This window comes from Loxodonta africana, chromosome 6 (genome assembly GCF_030014295.1).
Source record: "Loxodonta africana isolate mLoxAfr1 chromosome 6, mLoxAfr1.hap2, whole genome shotgun sequence".
NCBI classification, from domain to species: Eukaryota; Metazoa; Chordata; class Mammalia; order Proboscidea; family Elephantidae; genus Loxodonta; species Loxodonta africana.
The window spans coordinates 52,580,100-52,604,444 of record NC_087347.1 but is presented as its reverse complement, the minus strand read 5'-3'; the positions used below and the strand labels follow the sequence as shown (position 1 = coordinate 52,604,444).

Sequence of the window (24,345 nt, the reverse complement as noted above, 5' to 3'; positions counted from 1 at the left end):
AGCTCTTTTCGTCTTATGGCAGGGGAGACAGTTGTTCATGGAGGCAATTAAGCACATATGCCATTTCCTTCTCCTATTCCTGACTCTCCTTCTTTCTCTGTTACTCCAGGTGAATGCAGATCAATTGTCATGCCTTGAATGGCTGCTTGCAAGCTTTTAAAATGCTAGGCACTGCACAATGAACTAGGAGGTAGAACAGAAGCACTAAACACATTATTTGGCCAGTTAACTGGGATGGCCTATGAAACCATGACCATAAGCCACCAAACAAAGAAACCAAATCCCATGAAGTGTTTAGTTTTACATTAGCAGTCTCAGTAGCTACATTTTTTTTTTTTTTTTTGGCATTGTTGGGAATATATCTATCACACAACTTGTGCCAATTCAAATTTTTACATGTGTATAACTTATTAACAGCAAAAAATATATAGAACACTTCACAAATATGTGTGTCATCCTTGGTAAGGGGCAATGCTAATCATCTCTGTATCATTACAATTTTTAGTATATGTGCTGTCAAAGCAAACACAATGCTTACTTTTTTGAAGTATTCCAAAATAATGCAAAGTTAATAAAATATAGCCACTTTGCTGGTATAATAACACATAGATATTAAATAAAATAAAGAATAGGGATAATACAATGTGATTTTCTTTTTTTACATTACTAAATTACAGTCACATTTGAAAACAGAGCTGGAAAAGACTTAAGAAGTGCATAAGCCCTCGTGCTCTATGTTGAGGTGGACTAATGATATACAAGTGTCCAATTGCTGGTTGTTTTTCTTTTACTTTAATGAAAAAATCAATGAAAGACACATTTAAATTCTTCTGGGTAGGTGCTGTTTTGTCATCCTAAAGGTTAGGATTTGCCTATCTCTATGATGTTGAAGAGATGGGATTAGCAACAGTTATATTAATGAGGCAGGACTCAATCTACAAGATTGGGTTGTGTCTTGAGCCAATCTCTGCTGAATATAAAAGAGAAAAGCAACCAGAAAGACATGGGGATATCATACCACCAAGAATGCAGCACTGGGAGCAGAGTGTGTCATTTGGACCCAGGGTTCCTGCTCTGAGAAGCTCCTAGTCCAGGGGAAGGTTGATGACAAGGACCTACCTCCAGAGCCAAGAGAGAGAGAAAGCCTTCCCCTGGAGCTGACACTCTGAACTTGGACTTCTACCCTACCAGGCTGTGAGAGAACAAACTTCTGTTTGTTGAAGCCTAAAAAAGAAAAAAAAAAAAAAGAAATGATTAAGATTTACCTTTCATGGGCATAAATAATGCAGTCAAATTATAAAGAATACTAATAAGTCTTTAATTGAGAAAAGTGCTTTGCAAGTGTTACTTTCTAATTCCATTAAAATTTGAACTTCATTTTAAATATAATATTGATGATATCTTCCTTTATTCTTTACCTTGGTCAAAGTACATGGCAGTCTAAGACTAATATTGTAAAAATATAAATACATAAAACCAGTAATACAACCATGAGAGACATCTACTGTTGTAAACAATAGACTTCAAAATGGAAGTTTTGCATAAGTATATGAGAGCAGGGTTTAGATTTCTTTCTTGGCTTATCCTTATAACCTCACACTAAAAAATTAAATCTTATGAAATCAGAGCTGAATTCTCTCATTTTCCACCTTTCTTCTCTTATCATGTTTTGTCTTTGTATCTAAAATGATCTGTAACAGAATGAAGTCACACTTCAGCTGTTATTGTGTTTAATCCATCAGCATTCAGATGTTTCTCCAATGACATTATTTACACAGTCAGGGGAAAAAAATGTCATTTCAAAGTATTAAATCTGCTCTCCTTCTTTTTAAATATAATAACATTTTCAAAGGTGAAAGAGGTCTTCCTTGAAACTAGCAAGTGATTTCGTGCTGTAAATTTCTTACTTTATTCAAATTTGCTATTAAATAGAAAAGTACACAACCATATCAGATATGACTGCACCACTTCATTCAATTCAGACATATTAGAACCCAGGGGGCATATGCAATCATAATTGATTGAAAGGTGACAATGTGTTATAACATTTATTGAATGCCCGTTTTTATTAAGCATCATCCTCCAACATACTATGTATAGTTTTTTTATATAAATAAAAAATACTCTGTATGAAAAAAACAACAGGTCTTGGATATGGAAAACCTCAATTTTAATTCATGTCAATTTCTAATTGAAAGGTTTTAGGCAAACTAGTCATATATCTCTTTCATTTTTCTGAATTTTAAAGAAGGATATTAGTTCATTTCATGGAACTCTATTGATCTTAAATGAGATATTTAATTTCTGCTAATTTTGTCTGCAGTCTGTAAGATATTAAACAAGTATAAATCATCCTGGATGGTGCAAACTTATAAGCACTTAACTAATAGCCAAAAGGTTGGCCATTCAAACCCACTCAGAGGAGCCTTGAAAAACAGGTCTGACGATACAATTCTGAAAGTTCGCAGCCTTTACAACCTTATGGAGCAATTCTATTCTGTACGTACAGGGTCACCATGAGTGGGAATTGACTCAATGACAACTAACAACAATCACAACTGTCATGGATTGCATTGTTTCCCCCAAAAATATCTGTCAACTTAGCTGTGCCATGAGTGCCAGTATTGTGTGATTGTCCACCATTTTACGTGATTTCCCTATGTGATGTAAATCCTACCACCATGATGAAATGAGATGGATTAGTGGTAGTTATATTGATGATATATGCAAGATTAGATAGTGTCTTAAGCCAATCTCTTTGAGATATAAAAGAGAGAAGCAAGCAGAGAGACAGGGACCTCATATTGCCAAGAAAGCAGTGCCGGGAGCAGAGCGCATGCTTGGACCTGAGTTTCCTGTGCTGAGATGCTCTCAGAGCAAGTGAAGACTGATGACGAGGACCTTCCTCCAGAGTTGACAGAGAGAGAAAGCCTTCCCCTGGAGCTGGCGCCCTGAATTCATACTTTTAGCTCACTGGACTGTGAGACTATAAACTTCTCTTTGTTAAAGCCATCCACTTGTGGTATTTCTGTTATAGCAGCACTAGATGACTAAGACAACAATTACGAGAAATAAAAAAATATATATATGGGAGGAAGCAGGGCCAATATCACTAACTAGTCAGGAGATTCCACTGAACCCTCTTGCAACAAAGACCAGAAAAAAATAAGTGAATCAAATACATGTACAAACCCTGAGCATCAAATGCAAAATTAAGGAATCGATTTGAGTGACGGGGGAGGGTGAGTCGGTACAGAAGCAGCGACGAGTTGCTGAGCCCGAGCAGTGCCTCACCTCTGATTCCTGGCTCTGTTCTTTGGCACGAATGTGGCAAGGCTGATGGTAGTTTCCTGAGACATTGCAACTTCAGTGAAAGAAGGCAAGCAAAGTGGCATACCCCTGACCTTGTGGAGTGTCTACAGGGAGGCTGGCTGCAGCATTTAGGAAGCGGCTGCTTCAGTGTAAGAAGGCAAATGAAGTGCTGGCACCCCAAGCCCCTGGTGTGATCTAGCTGTGGGATTTAGTACAAAGCAGCTTCAGCCAAAGAAGACAAGCATGGGAAGCAGCCCTAAGCCCATGGGACAATCTCGGTGGGGACCCAGCCAGCGCACACAGGCTACACACGCCTCTGGAATCGGAGATAAAACAGCACGCTCTACACTAGATAAGTGATTTTGTCTAATTTACCTTGCAGATCTAATAGCTCCTTCTTCTGAAAGTACTCTCTCCTATCTATCAGATCCCTCCCCCCTCTGCCCCAGCTGGCTTCATTAACAGTTGAATTCACTGGGCCTGGCTGCTAACCAAATGGTCAGCAGTTCGAATCCACCAGGCTCTCCTTGGAAACTCTATAGGGCAGTTCTACTCTGTTCTATAGGGTCGCTATGAGTCAGAATTGACTTGATGGCACTGGGTTTGTTTTTTTGGTTTTGAGCTAGAACTTGCTGCACCCTCTTGGAGATATTCTCTTGGCCTGAGAGAAGGAGCAGTTAACAAAAGGGGGAAAAATGCTTTCCCAATTCCCCTATTCTGGAAGCTCAGAGCAGAAGTGGCTCCAGTCCAGGCATCAGCAATCCACACATTTTGGCTTTTACCCCTACATGGGCCCAGGAGACTATAACAATGCAAGGATAAATCTGTTAGAAGTCTGACTGTAATTGTTTCAGCTGTGACGTGGACAGGCAGGTTTTTGGAGGTCTGACACCTCTCTGCCTATTAAACAGACCCCTCACTTACCCACAGTAGGGACCTGATGACTAGAGGCTCCATCCACGCCACATAGCCACCCATGAAAGGGGTCTGAGGATAGTGCTGCCTGCTAGTCTTTACCGGTATAAGCATTGGGTGCCTAAGGTACAGCTGCAGAGCCCACTCACCAGAGCTCTCAAGAGAACAGAGACACTCCTTCCTCAATGACACTTGGGGAAGGCTTTCAGCACTCTGCCCTCCTCAGAATGTGACCCCCTGCTGCTACCAGAAACCAGTGCATACAACCATCACCACTCCTCATCTAAGATAGTAGGCGAGGGCTTACACCACACACTAGGTGACTGACTATCAGGATATCTGAGCTGAATCTATACAAGAATACTGAATGGACTCCTCGGCTCGTATACCTGGTAACAGTTCTAGCCATCTGCTAACAGGACATTAGTGCTTCAAAGGCTCCAATAATCAAGTTAGCTCACTCTAGTAACCTGCATCAGTATATTGAAGCAAAACAAAGCAAGGTGCTAGGACACAGTGAGAAAACATAAAATAAATTATTACAATAACTTATAGATGGCTCAGAGACAGCAGTCGATATCAAATCACATACAGAAGCAAACCATGACTGGTTCAACAACCTCCAAAAACAGAGAATCAAGGACTCTCCCGGAAAAAGATGCATTCCTGGAATTGCCAGAGGTAGAATACAAAAGATTAATACAGGAACAACATCAGGAATGAGCTCAGGCAATATAGAGAAAAAGCCAAGGAACACACAGATAAAGCAGTTGAAGAAATTAAAAAGATTATTCAAGAACATAATGAAAAATATAATAAGCTGCAAGAATCCATAGACAGCATTCAGAAATTCAAAAGATTAACAATACTGTTACAGAATTGGACAACTCAATAGGAAGCCAGAGAAGCAGAATTGAGGAACTGGAATGCAGAATTGGGGAGGTGGAAGATAAAGCACTTGGCACCAAAACAGTTGAAGAAAAATCAGATAAAAGAATTAAAAAATTAGGAAAGCCTAAAAATCATGTGGGATTCTATCAAGAAGAATAACTTGCAAGTGATTGGAATACCAGAACAGGGAGGGATAAGATAAAATACAGAGAGAATTTTTGAAGATTTGTTGGCAGAAAACTTCCCTGACATCGTGAAAGATGAAAAGGTATGTATCCAAGATGCTCATTGAACCCCATACAAGGTAGGTCTCAAAAGAAAGTCACCAAGACATATTATTATCAAGCTTGTTGTTGTTGTTGTTGTTAGGTGCCGTTGAGCCAGTTCCGGCTCATAGCGATTCTATGCACAACCGAACGAAATACTGCCCAGTCCTGTGCCATCCTTACAATCGTTTTTATGCTTGAGCTCATTGTTGCAGCCACTGTGTCAAGCCACCTCATTCAGGGTCTTCATCTTTTCCGCTGACCCTGTACTCTGCCAAGCATGATGTACTTCTCAGTATGTAAGATGAAGTCTTGCTATCCTTGCCTCTAAGGAGCATTCTGGCCACACTTCCTCCAAGACAGATTTGTTCGTCCTTTTGGCAGTCCACGGTGCATTCAATATCTTCGCCAACACCACAATCCAAAGGCGTCAACTCTTCTTCAGTCTTCCTTATTCATTGTCCAGCTTTCACATGCATATGATGCGATTGAAAATACCATGGCTTACGTTAGGCGCACCTTAGTCCTCAGGTAAGGGAGAGAGGGAGGTAGGGAGGAAGGGGAGAAGGAAGAGAATTATCAACCAAAAGTCTTATACACAGCAAAACTACCCTTCAAAAATGAAGGCAAAATAAAGACATTCCCAAATAAACAATAACTGAGAGAATACGTTGCTAGCAGAGTCATCTGAAGAGAATTACTAAAGGAGGTTCATAAGGCTGAAAGGAAGCAACAACAGAGAGCATATAATTGGAATCCACACACACACACACAAAGACAGAATGGTGGTAAAAATAATTACAAATGACAAAAAGCAGCAGAATTTCAATTTTTTTCACATTAGCAGGGATAAAAAACCATCGCATAAAATAATACGCATTGCTGGGTCTATAACACAAATAGCTGTAGCATATTTGCTAATAATAGCTCAAAGCACAAATGTGGAAACAAAGCTGAGTTAGTTATGAAAAGGCACCAGACACTTGTATTAACTCATTTTTGAATGTTTGTTAGTATTCTCCAATGAACCCATCTAAGCTGCAATATTTCTTGTAGTAATGTTTATAGTTAGCTAATTTTATCTTTTTTTAGATCTATAAATATCTTCTATTTCTTCTTGAGTCAGTTTAAGTAATTTGTCTCTTTCTAAGAATTTTTCCATTTTATCTAAGTTATCTAATTTGTTGGCAAACAGTTGTTTACAGTATTCCATTATAAACATTTTTACTGCTTTTAATCTTGTCTCTATTTTTCTTGGTCAGTATAGTTAAAAGTTTGCCATTTTGTTGATTTTTTTCCAAGAACCAACTTTTGGTTTTGTTGATTTTCTCTATTATTTTCCTAGTCTTTTAAAATTATTTCCACTCTAGTGTTTATTAACTCCTTCCATATCTTTGCCTTGAATTTAAATGTTTTTCCTCAAATTCTTCCACAAATAGAAAAGGGTATTACTTCCCAAGTAATTCTATGAAACCAGTATTCCTCTAATACCAAGACCAGCCAAAAACAATTAAAAATACTAGCAAACTCAATCTACCAATAAATAAAAATGTTTACACACTAAGACCAGGTTGAATTTATCAGAGAAGTACAAGGTTGGTTCAAGATCCAAAAAACCAATTTATGTAATACACCATATTAATAGAATAAAGTATTAAAAACACATGATAGTCTTAAAATATGCAGAAAAAGCATTTGCTAGTCCACACACGTTCACTGTAAGAACTCTCAAAATAACTAGAAATAGAATAAAAATCCCTGAACTTGATAAAGATCTTCTATGAAAAGCTCATAATGTCTTATTTAATGGGAAAGACTGAACACTTTCTCTCTAATATCAAGAACAAGGTAAGAATATCTATTCTGTCCTCTTATATTCAACATTCTACTGGAGGTTCTAGCCAGGACAGTTAAGCAATAAAATAAAATAAAATAAAATGCGTCCAGATTCAGGGGGGTGGGGAATGAAAACTATTTGTAGATGACATGTTCTTGAACATTGAAGATCTTAAGGAATCCACTACGAAACTACTAGAAACAAACAAATTCAGAAAGGTAGCAGGATCCAAGATCAATATGCCATATATTCACAGTGAACAATCAGAAAATAAAATTCTGAAAACAATCCTATTTACAATACTGTAGCTTCAAATAGATTAAAACAGATATGAATTTAATGAAGGATGTACAAGACTTGTATGCTGAAAACTACAAAACATTATTGAAAGAAATTGAAGACATAAATAAATGGAAAAACATCCCATATTCATGGATAGAAAAATCTTAATATTGTTACAATGTCAATACCTTTTCAATTGATCTACTGTTTCAATGCAATCACTATCAAAACTACACCTGAATTTTTTTTTTTCTATAAATTGACAAGCTGAGCCTAAATTTCATATATGAAATGCAAAGGACCCAGAATAGTCCAAGCAATCTTGGAAATGAAGAACAAAGTTGGAGGACTCACACTCCCCAATTTCAAATGTTACTACAAAGAAACAAGGATCAAAACAGCGTAATGCTGTCATAAGAATAGACAGACCAATGGAAAAAATATTTGAAGAGTCTAGAAACAAACCCTTCCATATATGATCAATTCTTTTTTTTTTTTTTTACTGTTGTCGAAAGAATACACAGCAAAACATACACCAATTCAACAATTTCTACTTGTACAATTCAGTGACATTGATTACATTCTTCAAGTTGTGCAGCCATTCTCACCCTCCATTTCTGAATTGTTCTTGCCCCATTAACATGAACTCACTGCCCCATAAGCTTCCTATCTAACTTTTTCTGTTGTCAGAGTTATTCAAAACAGCATAATTTTCAAGGCAAACAGTATTTACTAAGTAAGCTAACTTATTATTTGGTTTAAAAAAAACTCAGGGAATATTTTTGGTTTGAGGTTTAAGGTTTAAATATTATCTAAGGGCAACAGTTTCAAAGTTTCATCCAGGTTTCAGAAATCCTGGATCCCATGCCAATTTCAAAGTCTGTTTCTGCAGTTTCCCTCTTTTGATCAGAATTCTTCTACAGAATCCCTGATCAAAACATTCAGTAATGGTAGCCAGGTACCATCCAGTTCTTCTGGTCTTATGGTAAAAGAGGCATTTGTTCATGGAAGAAATTAGGCACACATTCCATTTCCTCCTCCTATTCCTGAATCTCATTCTTCCTCTACTGCTCCAGGTGATGAGAGACTAACTGTGGTGCCTTGAATGGCCACTTGCAAGCTTTTAGGACCCAGGCACTACACAATGAACTAGGAGGTAGAACAAAAAGTACTAAAATAAAAGTACTAAAATCGATAATGACCCATGAAACCATGACCCTAAAGCACCAAACCAAGGAACTAAATCCATTGATGTGTTTGGTTTTACATATGCAGCCTCAGCAGCTACTTTTTTTTTGTAAGAATATATGTCACACAATATCTGCTAATTAAACTTTTTACAGGTGTACAAATTATTGACAACAATTATGTTAATCAGCGGTGCAAACTTTACCCTTAATGCAAATTTTCCATCACTATAAATAAAAACTAAGGGCTCCAGAAGCAAAACTTTCCCCTTCCCCCCTCCCTTCCACCCCGATGGCCACTAATAAATTTTAGTTTCTATGCATTTGCCTGTTCTTGTCTTTTTTATATATGTGAGTTCATACAGTATTCGTCCTTTCTACTTATTCAATATAATGTCTTCAAACTCCATTCATGTTGTAGCATGCACTTCTCTTTCTGGCTGAATAGTATTCCATTGTATGTATGTACCACATTTTGTTTATCTATTCATTTGTTGATGGGCATTTAGGTTGTTTATACCTTTCTACTATTGAAACTAATGGTGTGATGTACAGTGTTATGCATATGTCTGTTTGCATCATTGTTTTCAAGTCCCTTGTATAGTCCTAGTACTGGGATTGCTGGGTCATTTGGTAGTTCTATTTTTGTTTTGTTTTCCAGGAACCACCACACTCTTTTCCACAATGGGTAAAATGGAGAAGTGTTCTAATTTCCCCTCGTCCTCACCAATATTTGTCATTTTAATTTTTTTTATTTATCTTAACCATCCTAGTGGGAGTGAAATGGTATCTAATTGTGGTTTTAATTTATATCTCTCTGGTGGCTAAAGACATTGAGTATCTTTTCATGTGTCTGCTGGCCACTCGAATGTGCTCTTTGGTTATGTGTTCTTATCCTTTGCCCATTTTTTATTGGGCTGTGTGTTTTTCCCAGTCAGTAGATTGTCTTTAATCCTTTGAAAATATCTTTTGATGATGACAGGTACTTAATTTTTATGATGTCCCTATTTTATATTTTGTCTTCTGTTCCTGAAAACTGCCTCTCCATTCCAAAGTCATATTGAAGAGGTGCCCTATGGATATTTCTTCTTGGGGACTCTGTGCCCAAAAAGCTATTCACTGAGCCAGTGATTGGCATCTAATGTAAGGAGATTCCATCAATAGTAAACAGATTATTTTTCCTTAGAATTTCAACTGAGAGACACAGTGTCAAATTAATTATAAGTGCGCAAGCTGTAAGTACATGTTGAGTTGGACTTGGAAAAGTCACTTTTAATGTATATTCAAACTGATTAGTCAGCAAAGAAAGCAGTTTGCCAAAAAAAAAAAAGAAGAAGAAGTGGAAATAGAGTAGATATTCACATAAAAGCAAAGATGAGAAACCAACTGTTGGGGTGGAGCAGACAGAATGATAAAGACAGAGAGCATGAATGAGTCATTTGTTATGTTACTGGTACTTTCTACTTCCACCTTCTACTTACATTGTCCTGAGTCTACTTTTTTTCATGAGAATCTCCAATATATTTCCGTAAATTTGACACATCTCGTGGCAAGTTCTCGTTCTTGTAGACAAAGGGGTTCTGTACGGAAACCAAAAGTAATGGCAGGAAGCTAGTTACATGCAATAATTTTTTACATATATGAAAAATTATAAAAGCTAGTTTAACAAAAAAATTAATAATTATTTCTAAATATTGGGAGCTTCAACAATCTAAAATATTTTTTTCTGTTATTGGAAACTGAGATATCTCTCTACAGTTAGATTTTGAAAACATATGTTGCCAGCAAAGTGGATTTGTCTAGAAATTTACGGGCACAATTAATAAAGAATGTTTGCCTTGAGTATCGCACTCCTTTAAAGAATTACCTGTATGAGATCAGATTGACAACAGTAACGTTAAAGCACAGATGACAGCTTTAAGGAGCAGAGAGTCTACGGTAACAGTGTGAAACAATATAGGTCGAGGTAGTAAGAAAAGTGACACAATGTGAAGTTATGTTATCCTTGCAATTGAACTGTATATGTAAAAACTGTTGAACATGTATGTTTTGTTGTGTATATTTTCTCCAAAAACAATAATAAAAAAAGATATTCAGGTAAAGCTTTAGCCTCGATTTTGATCCAGTCTATTTTGACACTTAGTGATTTAAATTTTAGATAAAGGCAATGACAAACTTATCTTCTTGAGAGTAGAGTCAATGTCTTGCTTATCAATCTTTACAAGGTTTTTTTTCCTTTTGCCATGACTTTAGAGTGAATGGAGAAAAGCTATGTAATATAATAATATCAAATACGATTTAAAAGATGGTGTCATAGATTGAACTGTGTCCCAAAAGTGTATGTCAATTTGCCTAGGCCATGATTCCCAGTATTGTCTGGTTGTCCTCCCTTTCGTGATCTGATGTATTTATCCTATGTGTCGTAAATCCTAACCTCTATGATGTCAATGAGGCAGAATTAGAGGCAGTTGTGTTAATGAGAGGAGTTGTAATCTACAAGATTAGGTTGTATCTTGAGTCAATTGCTTTTGATATATAAAAAGGCAAAGAGCTCAGAGAGAAAGTGCCCTTATACAACCAAGAAAGCAGTGCCTGGAGCAGAGTGCGTCCTTTGGGCCCAGGGTCCCTGCACTATGAAGCTCAAAGACCAAGGGAAGATTGATGACAAGGACCTTCCTCCAGACCTGACAGAAATAGAAAGACTTCCCCTGGAGCTGGTATCCTGAATTCAAGGTTCTAGCCTACTAGATCGTGAGAGAATAAATTTGTTTGTTAAAGCCACCAACTTACGGTATTTCTGTCATAGCAGCATTAGATAACCAAGACAGATGGGAAATATGTGCTTTGAATAGAAATAAACAGATTTTGTGCAGTGTAAAAGAGGCCTCCAATAGCAACAGAACATAAAAACAAACACGCATGTTCACAACAAAAATTCTTCATGAAATGCTACCATTAGACAGATTATTACCAGCATTTTTTTCCTTTCTCTTTATACACTACATAAAAAATGACATTTATTGGATCAATGTCTGTCTTAATTGTCTAGTGGTGCTACAACAAAAATTTATTATTGTTGTTGTTATGTGCCACTGAGTTGGTTCCAACTCATAGTGACCCTATGTACAACAGAAGGAAACACTGCCTGGTCCTGTGTCATCCTCACAATCATTGTTATGTTTGAGCCCATTGTTGCAGTCATGGTGTCAGTTGATCTCATCGAGGATCTTTCTCTTTTTGCTGACCTTTTACTTTATCAAGCATGTTGTCCTCCAGGGACTGGAGAATTACAACAAGTAAATGACTTTAACAAGGAGAAACTTATTTTCTCATAGTTTAGCCAGAAGTCCAAATTCAGGGTGCTGGCTCTAGGGGAAAGCTTTCTTTCTCTGTCAGCTTAGAAGGAAGTTCCTAGTCTCTTTTGCTCCTGGGCCATTTTCATGTGGCTTGGCATATCTTTTTCTCCATCTCTGCTTCATTTTCTTCCTTGTTTGATCTCTTCTATATCTCAAAAGAGATTAATTTAAGACAAACCCTACACTAATCGTGTCTTATTAACATAACAAAGAGAATCCAACCGCAAGCATAAAGGTTAGGATTTACAATACACATTTTTTGAGGACACAATACAATACATAACATTCTACCCTTTTGCCCCCCAAAATCATGTCCTTCCCACATGCAAAACACATTCATCCCATCCCATCATCCCAAAAGTCTTAAATCAACTCCAAGACCAAAATCTCATCTTCTGCATCATCTAAATCAAACATGGGTGAGACTTTAGGCATATTCCATACTGGGGCAAATTTCTCTTTATCTGTGAACCTGTGAAATCTAGACAACAAGTTATCTGTTTCCAAAGTACAATGGTGCAACAGGCACAAGGTAGACATTTCTATTACAAATGGGAGAAATTGGAGTCGCCACCCATTACCTAATTCCAAAACCACTTTCACCTTGTATTTGTTACAGCAGCAGCCCACTTTTCCAGTACCAAATTCTGTCTTAGTTCTCTAGTGCTGCTATAACAGAATACCACAAGTTAATGGCTTTTACAGACAGAAATTTATTTTCTCACAATTTGGGGGGCTAGAAGTCCAAATTCAGTGTGCCAGTTCTACAGGAAGGCTTTCTCTCTGTTTTCTCTGGAGGAAGTTCCTTGATTCTTTTGCTCCGGGGCAATCTTCCTGTGACTTGACATCTCTCTTCCCTCATCTCTGCTTGTTTATTCTCTTTTATATATCAAAAGAGATTGATTTTAGACAAACACTACACTAATCCTGTCTCATTAATATAATAAAGACAACCCATTTCCAAAGGGGATTATAACCACAGGCACAGAGGTTAGGATTTACAGCACATATTTTTACAGCACATATTCAATACACAATGATGTCCTATAAGATAAATGATAAAATAAGAATTTATGGTAGTAGCAAAAGCTACATGAAATTTGCTGTGATGCTGGATGTTATACATGGGCTCTAGATATCAGGGAACTTTTGTCTCCCCAGAATCTTTTTTGTGCAAAAAGGACAAAACTGATATTAAAGTATACAAAGCCAATGCATTTTTTTCCCCTTAGCACATTTTGTCTAGTGTTATGATAGCTTATAATCAGCAGCAAAAGCTATACAAATTTTAATATATGAGAACATCTTTCAGTTAAATTCACAATTCAAATTCTGGCTGAAACATTTTGTATTTAATTTACATATATATTTATATACACATAGATGCTCATATCTATATATCTGTATTTATCCATTTTCAAGTCCGCTATTTTATCCTGTAAATCAGTTATTCTTAACTTGGCATTTGTAATCATTGTTTTCATGAACACTTTAAAATTATGTGTAAAATTATTTGTGCATATGCACCTGTGCCTTTAGGCATGACGTTTGCCTAAAATTTTCATTACCTTCTCAAAGTACTCCCTTATCCAAAAAAACAAAAACTCGTAGAGTCAGTACTCTCTGTGTTTCCCAAAGATGCAGGATGAAAGACGTAACTTGAACAAATACACTTCAAACTTTCTCAAGGTTGTAAAAACACAAGTTGTCTGTGTATTTTCTGTCTAAATGTCACATGTTTCAAGTGTTGAATGTATGAATGTAATTTATCATTGATGCTTTGACATTGGTATACTAATGACGGCCTTTAAAAACAGTTTGCTTAACTAAATTTGTCCTGTAGAGAAATGCTTAGTTAAATTATAATGTCCTTGCTCACTGAGAAGAGACAGTCATAAATCATATCTAGTAAAACAAATATTTCTCAGCAACTTTATCATTTTAATTAATAGTGAAGAAGAAAATTCTGCTCAGAGGAAAAGATGATATCTTTATCTCTAGAGTCCATGAAAATCTTCTTTTTAAAAAGAGTCCTTTTGGAAGAAAGGTATCATTTCATCTATTGACCCACTGGACTTTTGTTTTACTAGTAAACATTATCTGTATGTCCATATTTACTTATTAAAAATAATTTTGAGCTCTTATATTGCGACAGCATTGGGTATTGAATGGTAAACAAACCTCATTATTCCTACCCACTTGAAACTTACATTCTAATGAAATCAATAGATATTCACCAAATAGTCACACAAACCTATAATTTCAATGGCCATAAAAATTTGAGAAAAATAGAGGATGCTCTAGGTGTGTACAATAGGAGGACTGACCTATTCTAGGGGACCATGATGACACAGTGATTAAGAGCTTGGCTGCTAACCAAAAGGTTGGCATTTTGAATCCACCATCCGCTCTTTGGAAACCCTAGGGGACAGTTACTTTGTCCTATAGGATAAGTTTGAGTTGGGATGGACTCAATCGCAACGTTTTTGGATTTTTTTCTTGGTTTGATCTATTGTAGAGGTATGAAAATGAAACGCAAGGAAAGTCAGTGCTGGAAAAGGCAAAAGCATGAGATCAGATCCAGTTTTGTTGCGTGTTTATTAAACTGAAGACAGCCAGCACAGTCAGACCATAGACTGGAGAAAGGGAAGCATCATTTGATGGGTCTGGGGAGTTAGGCAAGGGCTATAGCACAAGAACATTCTAGGTCATGATATGAATTTGACAGTTTTTATGAAATAAAGTAGAACTCATTGAAGATATTTACTCAAGAGAGATAAATGATAGCAAATAAATGCTACTGGAACCAGTGTCTTTTTGCATCACTTCTTTGCTTTTTGTAATGTCACTTGGATTCACACGTGGCTGCTGAAAAGCCCTCAGTTACGTATTACTTCAAATCTAGAATGAGATAGTAGCTATAGAGTCTGTTTTCCATGATTCTGGACAATGATAATACGATTCGCTGTTATTGAACTGGCTTAGGTCACATGGGACTTCTGAACCAGTAAATGCGGACAGGACAATTATAAATAAATACACTATTTGAAGATGTGGAATGAAGACAAATTGCTTTCAAAGAAGATTGAGGATTCTGGTTTATAAATCATATTTCAATGCAGGATGCCAACTTTCACTTAGAAAAAAATACATAAATAAAAATAAGAAAAAGAAAACTCCGTAAGGACAAAGTATAATGGGAAAGCAGGTAAATTTTTTTTTTTTTAGATTTTGAGTGTAAGTTGCTAATGATACTCTGATATTCCTGAGTTGGATGTACTGATCAGTGAGTTGCTTGCACATATATGAAGTTCAGAGGAAGAGTCTCAACAAGAGGCAGATATTTGGGATTCTTCAGATTATGCATAAAACTTGGAAATGTGGGCATTATAAGATGACATAAGTAAAAATTAAAGCATAAGAAGCCCAGGGCTGAACTTTAAGGAAATCCAATATGTAAAAGTCACATAAGAGTTGCGGGCAAGGTTTTAAAGGTATTGAAAATAGAGGAACAACAATTTTGGCTACATGAATCAAATGGGATGGAAAAAAAAAGGGGGGTAGTGTATTTGCTGATTTAAACAACTGAAGATACTTACTAGGTTGAAGAATGGTCTGACGAAAATATTTACAGAAAAGTTCAGAAGTTGTAGTCAGAGTGAGAGAGTCTCTGGATGGTGCAAATTGTTAAAACTCTCAGTTGCCAACTAAAAGATTGGAGGTTGGAGTCTACCCAGAGGCACCTTGGAAGAAAGCCCTGATGATCTACTTCCAAAAACTCAGCCATTGAAAACTTTCTAGAGTACAGCTCTACTCTGACACACGGGGGGTTGCCATGAGTCAGAACTGACCCTATAAAAAAAAATAGAAACTCAGAGTGGTGTGTCTTTGATGTTAACATTTATGCATATGACTTTTTTGTATGTAAATGCACATCTACAGAGTATTGATGACTCTCAAAATATTTAACAGCTGGTGATACACCAGAGGAAACACTGATGGTGTAGTGGTTAAGTGCTACGGCCGCTAAACAAAGGGTTGGCAGTTTGAGTCCGCCAGGTGCTCCTTGGAAACTCTCTGGGACAGTTCTACTCTGTCCTATAGGGACACTGGGTTTGGTTTTTGGTTTTGGATACACCAGAGCAGAGCTGGGTCTTGAAGACCACCTGCTGTGCCAGGCATCTATTATTTGCTGGATTGAAGGGATGTCTTAAGGGGAAGTGACAACTCCTTACTAGTAAATATGAAAATGCTTAAATATTTTACCAGGAATAAGTCCATCCCTGTGAAAAATACAATAGTTTAAGATTTTAGTAACAAGTAAAATTATACCAGTATAAAATAATGACTATTAAACCAGCTCACATACATATAAAATTTCTATAAAAACAGATCTGTTTCAATTATGACCATTGTTAAATAACACCAGTTTGAAAAAGGCTCTTTTACTTTTTCACTATCCTACTTCTGAATTTATTAACAAACACTATGGTGTCGTAAAAATATAGTTTACAAAAATCTATTATCATTCCAGCTTTATTTGTGTTCCTTTAAGATTTAGTTAATAAATACTCTGTTCCTCAAGCACAACCACATCTTACTACTCTCATCATTTTTGTTTACCAACCTCCCAGTCATTTTTCACAAGCGCTAGTGATTTTGGCAGCAAGTGTTGCTCATGATCTTTTTTGTTTGAAGCCTGTCCCTTTTTCTGTGTAAATTCGACATCCATACGAGCATTATTTTATTAGAGCAATTCAATATTCTTAATTCCAATTACCTTTTCATTCACTCAACTTAAGCCACCCACATTTACAGATGCATCCTTGGAATAGCATCTCAGGTACTAGTCAATCTCTAAATTATTGATGGAATCATCTTTTTTGACAAAAAATATCTTTCTGGTTCTTTAGTTTAATGACTCCCACTAAAACTTTCCTCATGTTTTTATTTTGCTCCAAATCTCTATTTCTCATCCCAGTGTTCTATTCTTAATTGGCCTAAACCTCTTACTTCATATTTCAATGACTTTCTATCAGCCTCATTCCTTTGCCCCATGCCCTTCTGCCACACTTGCCCAGCAAAATCTCAGTTCTAACTCAGAGGAATTTTTTGCCCTCTCTTGTAGTACTGAATCCAGATGGGAAAAAAAAAAAAAAAAATACTCCCTTAGAGTTATTGATGTTCATACAATGTCATAATGTCTAAACTCTCCATTTTCTTTTCCTAGCTTGGAAATTCTTGACTGAACTCTTATTTTTTATTTCATTTTTGTCTATTTAAATTGTGAAATATACTTATAAAATATAATACACGAACATACAATACTACAAAGAATACTAAAAGAAGACCATTTCTCTCTACATAGCTTAAGAAAATGAACATTACCAATAAACATGTAGGCCATTGCATGTACCTCCTTAATTCTACATCTTCTGTTTCCCCCTTTCAGGGGTAGACAATATTCCATATTTTCTGTTATTGTTAACTTTCTTTTTTTTGTAGTTTTTGCCAGGTGTCTATGTATTGTTTACTTTTACATAGTTCAATGTTTTATATAAAGGAAATAATTATATACATTTTTCTGTGCCTTAATATTCTCAATCACATTACATTTTGAGATTTATTCACATCAAGAGCTGTGAATCATCTGGGATTTTTACTGTATTTGCAATTAGATAAGCTAGGCTGCTATAATTTCTTAGATTCTGGAAGAACTCTAAGGAATCCTAGGTGGAGGAGGTAAAATTATTTATTACTCATGGCACAGCCGGTAGTATGAACTTCATGCTTGCCCCCAAAGTCCCACAGAACTAGTGGACACAGAGACAGAGGAAGCTGCTCAAACAGTGGGTAGTGCACAAGCAGTGGTTTGTAAGGTATCCATTTTCTGCCAATGCATTTGCATGAGGGGGAGGGAACATATTCAAAATTCCGGTTTAGCTCAGGTTTGAGTCTTCTCTGAAATACCCTTTGTGTGTGCACGGCTGCAATCAGAAATATCCTTGTCTCAACTACAACCATAATAACCTCAGACTAGTTGTCCAACCCCTTGGCCCGCCCTTGAAACCACTTTGAGAAATTTTCACTTTCACAGGTACCACTGGACATGGCATCGCTAAAGCTCTAAGTAGAGTGATTCCCCTTCCACCATTGCAGAGAAACTGCCTGCAGATGGCCCTAACTGACTGCCCTAAGTTTGCAGAACCTCCTTATCAACCTTTAGGATGGGGGAGATGGGAACAACTGCAGGGTAAGGCACCGGTAGAATCATACCATTCAGCCCTTTTCAAACCTAAACCCTTTGTTTTTTATACAACTTTGCCTTTGATCAATTTACAGTGGCTGACTAGTTGTGGTTTTGTTTTTTTTGTTTGTTGATTTTTGGTGGTGGGGGGACATTTTTCTTCAGCTTTATAGTTGTTTTCTGGGAAAGAATTTGCTGATCTCCTTCCTTGACTACAGCTGATCCCTGCTCCCTTGCCTTGACTTTTATTTTGTGCTGTTATGCAATAAAAATTCTGAATCTATCTTGAAATGTCTTTTAAAAGTAGATTTTAAATTTTCTTTTTTTTTTTTTTGTTGAGTGCTGAGAGTATGGCAAGTCTTATATTAAGCACTTTATCCATTTGGAAAATTGTTTTAATTATAAAAGTATTAGACATGTTCATGCTGCTGTAGAAAGCTACAAAGTCTTTGACTTCCATCCCTTCCACAACCAGAATCCTTCCTAGAAGTATTCACATTTATGTGATTGGTATAAAAGGCATTAATCAGATTATTAATTAGATGCATAGCCATCATTTTAAACGGAGATATTTTCAAAAATTCTTCAATTTTCTAGAACAAACTCTGTGTAGGTAGATTTCTCGATGAGTCTTTTTATCATTTATTTTAAGCTTTTCTGTAGAATTTTTCATTTGCCACATTTTGTTTTTTCCTAGTTCTTGTATCAGGATCTAGTCAGGTATGTAGCCTGCTCACTACAATTTTTATGATTTTATTTTAATCTCACTTATCTGTTAGATTCTTCAAAAACTCTTCTCTCAGCCATAGAGCTAGAGGATACATCAGCAGGCATAATTCCCATATGATGTTCCTAGCCCTACAAACTCTCACATTTGAGCCTCTGTTGACTGATGTGGCTTTATGACTGTGCAGTTGTCTGATTATAAGAACAAAAGCATCTGTCCTGGAAAATAAGTGTATCTTTAGTTCTTACTACTTTGCCTAATGAAATTGAGATAAAATCATCCTTACATGTAATATACTAAGTATGAACTTTTTTTTTTCAGATCTAAATTCAAATCCTCTACTTGCTCTTTGATCATCAGAAAATCTTAACTGCACCAAATTTTACCTTTGTTTGTTAAATATGCTAATACATCCTACAGGCAGGGATGAATTACCCCTAAGAAAAGTAATCACAAAACAGGCACCACTTGTCCAAAGCAAAGACACATAGTTAGTTGTTAAGCAGACAAGGCACAAGGAAAAACGAGTACACAAAAATGATTCAAGAAAGACTCTATTCATTATCCTTATTATGTATGGAAGTAGATGTTATTTGGCAGCTTAATTGTGATGAAATCATTGAAGAATAAGAGCAAAGAATAAAAAGAAGTGTTTTAAATTACAATGTGTTAGATATATCTATCTAAAAATAAAATAATTTGTTATAATACTTGTTTTCTGATCATTGAATTTCTTTCATGAAATGTTTTTATTTGTTCATTTGTAATTACAGCATTTATTACAAAATAATCATCAAAACTGGAGTATGAGCCATTTAGAGCAGAGTTTGTTAAAGTCAATTTTTTGTTGTGGGAGATCAACAGAATTTTACACTGATTGTTGAAATAACTAGGTTCACTGACTCATTTTCTTTTTTGTTGAATATATGAAATATTCTTTTTGTAGAAAATGTGACATATAGTAAAAACCTTAGTACCCTGCATTCACTAAAAATTTTATAGTCCAGTTCATCTCATTCCACTAAAATGGCATAGGCCACCTTTACATTCAATCTCTAATATTATAGTTGAATTTAAAAAGATGTTACATCATGGATGGCAAAGACACACACGTACACACGCACACACACACACATATATCTAACACACATATCCTGTTCAAATGGGTGAGTAAGCAGAGGAAGGGGCACCACAGATTATCAGTGTTCAGGGCCCTCACATACCTTAATTGGTCACATCTACAGGGCTTTCTTACATAGGTGATTTAGCACTGTTTATAGAAGAAGGTGAAGATTTGAGAGAATTAGCTTTTATTGTTATGTTTCTACAACCAGTTCTTTGGCTGAAGGCACTATCTATCCGAGTACACAATGTGCCATTCTCGATTAATCTCAATTCCTTGTCTACCACATTAAGAATTGGAGCCCTTGAATGGAGACCAATAACTGAGTAATTCAGAGAGTGCTTTTCACATGGTAAAAGGAATCCATCACAATCTCAAATTGGCACAGCCACTGCATCCATGATTTAGTGGCAGAAGGTAAGGGCTGGCAAGAGGTGACCTTTAATTATTTCCTAGGTGGCTATGAAGTTCTTTTTCCTGGCTGAGTCACATCAACCCTGCACTGTGTAGAAACATGTCACCCAGAATTTTAATTATCTGTTGGAAGTTGGAAATATTTATCTTATTTTACATTGGTTACCATAAATATGAAATATTGGAAAGGGAATATAAGATCTCCAAAGTGTTACATTTAGCCAAAGCAGACACTTCTTGGACAATGAAAGTGTTTTCTAAAACTTTTGTACAGAGATGTTAGGACAGAATTATTCTACCTTTGAAATCAGAAGCTATAAATGTAATGTAAGCCAGAGTTTCTTATTACTAATTTGTAAGAGAGAAAGAAGCCTCCACACAAAGTGTTGAAGGATAGAAAAAAAAAAAAAACCTAAAAATATGTTTATATCCTTGATTCATCAGTGAATGACATTGGTATCCTTTTTTGTTTTTTAATTATATAATCCCATTGAGCATTGTCTTGTTCTTTGTGCCTTTCTTTTTATTTAAACTATTTTGAGTTATGTTTCTCACACTTTTAAATAAAAAAATCCTGACCCAGACCTCAGTACATTTGCCATTTATCTAACAAGTGCTTACCGATTTGCTAGACTCTGAGCATACCAAAATAAATTGCACATTCTTTTTTCCTTAAATAACTTGCATCCTTTCAACAAAAAAGACTTTTTGGATTATCTAGCATACATTGCCAAAAACTCTCCTCTTCTAACTTGAGCTGATCAGAAGACTTTGAGAAGTATTAGTTTTGATTTTGCAAAACAGTTTCCAGAGAAATTGTCTGGACTGCGTTATATTCTGTTTAAAGGGTTTTAAAGATTAATCTCAATTCAATTTTGAAAAAAAAAATCGATGTTCTGGCAGCTATTTTCAGCTATATATTGCTTTTCTATACATTCTATCAATGAGGTTACATTGTCTTTCAAGTTTGGAGGATATGCAGGCAGCAATTTTAGCAAAATTATTATTTCATCACCACAAGCCATTGGGAAAACAGAAAAGATAGGAAAACAAACAAACCAAAACCATGATTACCTAAAGCTGACTGTTGAAAAAAGTGAACAACGAATAAATTGCAAAAGATTTTAATTGCTTATCAAGTTATTCTAATTTATATATAAAAAAAATTTATAGACAGGAGGAATTCCTGTTAAATTACAGATGAAGTGATATTGGAACCAACATATATATCTATAATTGCCTGATTAATTATAGGAACAAACAAAAGTATTTGAATGATGCTTAATCTACAAATGCATAATTAGTAAAAAGCTTATTTTTGCTAGGAATTATGAACCAAAATGTATGCCTTTCAATTTAAAACTTGAAGCCCTTGGACTTGGTCCAGAATACAGATGGACTGATCTCCTATGACTACGTTGATCATCTTTGAAAGGCATGTCCCAGGTGACTCTAAAACCGTAAAACCATTAGAAGCATCTCCTCTAGAGCTGTCTGGTATTGATTTTTCTTCTACAACTGAGACACAAATCGATAATGCTTCTTTGACAATCATCATTACTAAAGTGGGGTCACGTTGTATTTCAACACTTCCTAGTATAAATCAAGGATACTATTGTAAAATGCTATTTCTTAACTACTCACAGGGATTTTTTTTCAGTTAATAAGAAGAGTTCACATGCACGATGCAGCATATCCCTTTAGAGTGCAGCTAGTGCACAATCAAGGCTTTTTTGAAGGCCTTCGAATTAATTTTAGGTTTACTACTACACAGAAAAAAAAAAAAATACCCAAGAATTTGTACATAGTAATTAAAAGCAATCAAGGCATAGAAAATTATATACATAGATCTATATCTATCTATATAGGTATATATATGCATATATATATATATATATGTATATGTAGATAGAGATAGGTATGTCCCTTTAATTCCTTGGAAACTCTGGTGGCATAGTGGTTAAGTGCTTTGGCCACTAACCAAAAGGTTGGCAGTTTTAATCCACCAGGCACTCCTTGGAAACCCTATGGGGCAGTTCTACTCTGTCCTATAGGGTCGCTATGAGTCAGAATCGACTGGATGGCAAAGGGAATGGGTTTAATTCCTTGGGCACAAGCACATACACTCTTCCTGTCGAGAAACTAAAAAGACATTATAATGCACCAAGTTACATCCCAATCTTTTGATGTGATTCAAATCAAAAGCACAAATTAAATCATAGAAAATAAGTCATCAAATAGAACTATTATTTGTTACGGCGTTCTCCATAAAAATAAAGATGTTGTTATGATTATTATTATTTTACTTCTAGTCCTTCTTTATTAGTTTAGCCTAAAAATAGGTATTGACTTATTTTTCATTATGTGCAATGTCAAAGTGAACTGTTGGTTTTGCAGGTGAAATGAATAGCTGTTTTGCTCAAAAATACTCAGGCAATCAGCCACACATTCTGCCAAACCAGCAGGCTGACTACCTACTTGGCTTCAGTCAGATGGCTATTTGGAAAGCTTTTAGTGGTTATCTTTTTATGTCATGTAACTGCCCACTTTTCAGCATGACTCATTTATCATTTTATCCCAAAGAACAAATTATCTTGTATTTTTCTGGTTATCTTTCTAGACAGTCATACATGACTTTAATGTCAATGTATATAGACATTGAAAAATGTCTAGAAAAGAACATATGCAATGTTTTGAAAACTGGCTGAACTTGACAGCATGTGAATTGACTCTCAGAATATGTAATTTTCTAACATTTTCTTGTGGGATGTCCTTATGTGTACTTTCAGGGTATGGAAACTTAAGCTTTCTATATAACACCTCCTGAGATTGCTTTTAAGATTCTTCAAAGTAGAATTAAAAAAAAAAAAAAAAACTCCCATCTGGAGCTGTTAGACATGGACAAACTTTGGTAAGTACACTAAGTACTATATAAGCATGTCCTTTCCAAAGTGTAAAATGTTAAATAAATTCAAGAATTATCACTAATGCTACACGGAAATTTGAAAAGAAAACGTAGTAAGAACAGGAGTAGGGTCACAATACTGGAAGCTGACTAGAGATAGACAATATTTCCCATTTTGCTACTCTGTACGTACTATTGTTTTTCCTCTACCTATTCTACTGTGGAATCCCTGGTGGCACAGCGGTTAAGAGCTACAGCTGCTAACCAAAAGGTTGGCAGTTCAAATTTACCAGGCCCTCCTTGGAAACTCTGTGGGGCAGCTCTACTCTGTCCTGCAGGGTCACTCTGAGTTGGAATTGACTCTATGGCAACTTTTTTTTTTTTCTTTTTATTCTACTACATTCTTTCCCAGCAGCATCTTACCCTTTGATTAAATGACAGTTACTTCATTAATTTGTATAATGGATAGGGGACATAAGATCACTGTACAAGAGTCACATTCACAAGGGTGATATGGATGAAGAGAAGTGATTGCTAAATGCTAAGGAAATGCATCTGCTGATGCATATGGCTTAAATGAGCTTCCAAAACATTGTTTTTTTTTTTTTTAAATTGAATTGAGATTAATCTAATGGTACTTTAAAATCATTCAAACAAGATACAATGAAGTCCAGACAATTCCCCTGGAAACTGTACATAGTCGAGGAATTTGTCCCGAGAAAACTAGAGGGAAGAAATCAGTAAAGAGTCAGTCTCAAGAATGACAAAATGAAAGGGATCTAACTAACTGAAGACATAGTAGATATCCAGAGGTTCAGCCAGTTCTTCTAACCAACTGTAGATTAAAGGGTACCTTGAAGTCAATGCTAAGCATGTAGCTTGA

The 24,345-nt window shown here is 35.9% G+C and overlaps 1 non-coding gene across 1 annotated transcript; it reads right to left on the bottom strand.

Annotated features, from left to right (window-relative positions):
- Positions 1–421: 421 nt before the first annotated feature.
- On the bottom strand, positions 422–529 carry LOC111749502 (U6 spliceosomal RNA). The gene has a single exon (XR_002784634.1). It is a non-coding gene; the product is annotated as a U6 spliceosomal RNA (small nuclear RNA).
- Positions 530–24,345: the final 23,816 nt, after the last annotated feature.